The sequence below is a fragment of the Grammomys surdaster genome, unplaced genomic scaffold (assembly GCF_004785775.1).
Source record: "Grammomys surdaster isolate TR1022 unplaced genomic scaffold, NIH_TR_1.0 169, whole genome shotgun sequence".
Classification (NCBI taxonomy): Eukaryota; Metazoa; Chordata; class Mammalia; order Rodentia; family Muridae; genus Grammomys; species Grammomys surdaster.
Genome location: NW_021604617.1, coordinates 2212996 through 2217187, shown reverse-complemented (window position 1 = coordinate 2217187; position 4192 = coordinate 2212996). Strand labels below are relative to the sequence as shown.

The 4192-nt window shown below is 42.6% G+C and overlaps 1 protein-coding gene across 1 annotated transcript in view; it reads left to right on the top strand.

Moving 5' to 3' along the window:
* Positions 1–1498: 1498 nt before the first annotated feature.
* Positions 1499–4192, top strand: part of LOC114620559 (sulfotransferase 1C2-like) — a 19695-nt gene continuing 17001 nt past the window's right edge. The window contains exon 1 of the mRNA XM_028766682.1: positions 1499–1697. The gene's annotated coding sequence lies outside the window, so the exon portion shown is untranslated. The remainder of the gene's footprint in view (positions 1698–4192) is intronic.

Here is a 4192-nt window from a genome sequence, read left to right as displayed (position 1 = left end):
GTTGGAGCGGTGAGTGGTACTTTAGTATCACTGTGATCAAGAAGGAATTGTTTGCAATCAACACTCACTAAATACATATGCCAGGGTGGTAGAAACTATGGATTTATCTCCTTTACAATCATCCTCAATAAATACCTGTTCAGTTAATAAATGGTACTGTAATATGGGGGAAAGAGTCTAAGGTGACACTTTGAGTGTGAAGGTAGTTGCATGCCATGTAGGATATCTCCACACAGATACTAGGATACAGGGACTTCAGCTACATGGCAACTGTGACTTGCAAGTCAACAAAGAAAACGTCCTTTAGAAAAGAGGTGGTAGAAAACATATCAGCCATGGAGGAATTACAGAATCAAAAGATGAGTTAAGTTTTAATTTCATGGCTAAAGCAAGTTTGGAAGTTTCCAGAAGAGATTAGTATAAGCTCAGTTTGATCTGAGGTAGCCAAGAACACCAAATAATATGGTTTACCTCCATGCAAATATGTCTATCATGGGATGAGGTGAGTATAAATAAAGAAACACATAAGCTCTAGGTCTAGATTTGTGTTCTGTCTCTTCTGCATGTGTGTGTCAATGAATATACTCTGTAAAGAAAGGCAAAAAGCCAGCATTTGTAACTACTTAGTCTGTGCCAAGTGTGTCTGTCTATCTTTTTGTTTTTATCTAACTGTAGGCAGTTAGCATGCCTCATATTTTATAGATGTAGAAAGGAAATCTCTAAGAAGGTCCCACTGGATGCCTGAGACCCTGTAGCCAGCTCTCTAGTTTCCCCATTACTGAATCCAGTTCAATTTACTTGCCAACAGAGCAGGACCCAAGTTACTAAGACTAGCTCTTGTGGTAGAAGAAAAAAATTTTTTTTGAAAACCAGTAAGACTAAGATAATGGACTCATGTTCTGAAATACATTTTAAATTCACTCATGTTTTAAGCTTCTTTTCACCATAGGCAAGGGGATGTTGGGAATTAGTTTACTTAGTGGAACCTGCTGGTTAATAATTTTCTAGTTTGGCACAGCTTTGCATCACGAGTCTTGAAAGGTGACTAGGGGCCATGTATATCAGCTGGATGCAGCTGGTCTGAGTAACTTAATACGGCTACACTCATCTAAGCACAGGCTGTTTAGAGCAAAAGCTTCAATGTGGTGGCTTTTGGAGATTTTTCTTTTTGAATCATAAGCGTGGCTACGCTCTAGTTTTTTTTCTATTTTAAACTCCAGCAGACTAGAGAGGAAGAAGACCAGTCAGCAAGCACATGGGGACTCTACTATAGAACCAGGGGCCTGCACACAGTGGGGAATCATGTGGTCTTAGAGTGGTCTTAGAGTGGTCTTAGAGTGGGAGCAGTGTGTTTGCCTCTATGCATTTGTCTAAACAGCCTTGAGTCTGCAAGCACTCAAAGTAGTAAAGGTCCATAGAACAATCACTGTACAATGAAAGTTACTTCCTCACTGGGCAGATGCCAAGGTTTGTTTCTTGTAGTCTTGACTCTGCTGATTAAGGCTCTAGCTGATCACACTGACTGCAGAGCCTTCGAGATTGATTGCTAAAGGTTGGGTACTTTTGGCACAGTAGAATTTGAGCCTCTGTGCTTGCCATACACCAGAAATACTTTCCTCCTTTCTCTAAATGTACTTTTGTACTCACTGAAAACTGGGCAGTCCAACTTTTGGATTACTGACAACTAAAGCTTGAAGGTAAGAACACAGCTTATCTGAAATATTTGGCCTAACTTGTTGGTGTATGTTCTTTTTTTCTACTTTATTTTATTGGATAGTTTATTTATTTACATTTCTAATGTCATCTCCTTTCCTGGTTTCCTCTCTGCAAACCCCCTATCCCATCCTCCCTCCCCCTGCTTCTTTGAGGGTACTCACTCACCCACCCACCCACTCCAGTCTCCCTGCCCTGGCATTTGCCTACACTGGGGCATCGAGCCTTCCCAGGACTAAGGGCCTCTCCTCCCATTGATGTCCGACAAGGTCATCCTCTGCTACATATGTGGCAGGAGCCACGGGTCCTTCCATGTGTACTCTTTGGTTGGTGGTTTAGTTCCTGGGAGCTCTGGGGGGGTCTGATTGGTTGATATTGTGGCTCTTCCTATAGGTTCAGACTCCTTCAGCTCCTTCAGTCCTTTCTCTAACACCTCCGTTAGTGACCCCATGCTTGGTCTAATGATTGCCTGTAAGCATCTGCTTCTGTATTTGCCAGGCTCTGGCAAAGCCTCTCAGGAGACAGCTATATCACGCTCCTGTCAGCATGCACCTCTTGGCATCTGCAATAGTGTCTGGGTTTGGCGACTGTATATGGGATGGATCCCCAGGTGCGGCAGTCTCTAGATGGTCTTTCCTTCAGTCCCTGTCCCACATTTTGTCTCCATATATTCCTAGTATTACCAGTCATACAAGTGCTAATGTGTAAGTAGAGTAACTCAAGTAGAAAGATACTAAGACCCAAGAAACCTAAGAAAGATAATAAAAAGCATGTGAAGCCAACACTGGCTGTGTTCACCTTAGAAATTCATACAGACTCCTCTCCAAGATACTGTCTTTTTATGCACTCTGAACTTTCCCCCCCAAAAGCCTCCCCTCTTGCCAGCCAACTAGACTTCTCTGGCTATGACTATTTTTTCACTGGACCCTCCTTATGTCTAAGTCTTTGACTGCCTCTCAAGCTAGGCCTATAAAAAGGCTGGACCAGGTCTCCTGCCTAGGGTGGTTACTTACATAAAAGCAAGTAACCATGGTACCGTGGCATAAGATCTGTAAAGTTCACATGCAAAGTTAGATCCTCTTGCAGCTGAAGGTAGACAACTGCTATGATTTCAAAGCTTATCTGGAGGACAGTGTGAGGATCCATCTCAGAAAACAAAATGAAAGGTTAACTCTATGGAAAAGACTAGAGATTGTTTCACAAAGGAGGCCACAGAGACCTGGCCTGGCAGGATGAAAAGGAGGCTGCCTGGGAAAGTCTGTATGTCTATCTGTCCTATTCTAAAAATAGCAGTGACCATAGCTGAAGCAACCTCTAAGTAAAAGCCAAAGGGAGGGCTTTTTATTCTCTCATAGCCTGCATGTTGTGGGCCATCAGATACCAGGTGTATTTCCACCTGTGTGCTTCTTGACCTTCCATGAGGTTACCAGAGGTATAAAGTATCATCATTCTAAGCATTGGATGTACCCAACCTGCCAGGCACTGGTACACAGCAGCACCGTTGGCTGTAGTCAGTTTTTCCCCTGTGATCAACGTTTCTGCTCAACAGCAGAAGTGATGTTTGTGCTACCCATTAACTCCAATTCTGGGAACATATGTAGACATGAGAATCTGATTTCAGCTGAGAGCCTGTGGCTTTTGTATCAGTGTAAGATCAAGCATTCAGGAACCTCTCCCCCCCAACATTGTCAAGCTGGGCATGGTACACACTGGACAAACCTCTACTACAGAACTACATATCAGCCCCCACCTGACTCACTCTACATACTTCCATGGCCTCTCCCTGCCCCTCAGCTCTACCTGTATATCACAAAAAGTCTATTATAGAGCTGGTCTCTGGGGACTGAAGATTTTCAGTCCTTACTTCCAGGCCATAACTCTGAACCTATTTAAATCCAGCTAGTAAGATTTGTTCAAGTAACAAAGGAATGCTAAGACAAATAATTAATTTCCTTTATTTTCCAATGTTCAATAAAATAGCTGGTTTTTGACCTTGGACAGATCATCCAAGTCTGTTCAGTTTCAAAAAAAAAATATTCCCGCAAAAAGTCCCAGATCAAGGCATCAGCCAGTATGGTTTCTTAGGCCTTTTCCTTTGCTAACAGGGCAGTATCTTTTACTATGTCCACACATGTTGTTTCCTCAGTACATCCCCTGGTGTTTCTTTTTGGTTCTAAATCTCTTCTAAAAGAACCCCAGTATGATAGAATTGGAGCTTCATCTCAATTTAATCACACCTTTAGGGCCCTGCCTCAAACGGTCACATTCTAAAGTATGAAGGTTAATTCTCAACATGTGATTGTGGAGGCACACAATTCAAACCCTCATGTTCAACAATGCTTTAATAGTTAATAGTTTTCTGTTGCTCAGAAATTGAGCAGTTTAAAATGACACAAGATGCAGTAGTACATGTCTGTAATCACAGCATTTTGGAGGCAGAGAGGCAGAGAGGCAGAGAGGCAGAGAGGCAGAGAGGCAG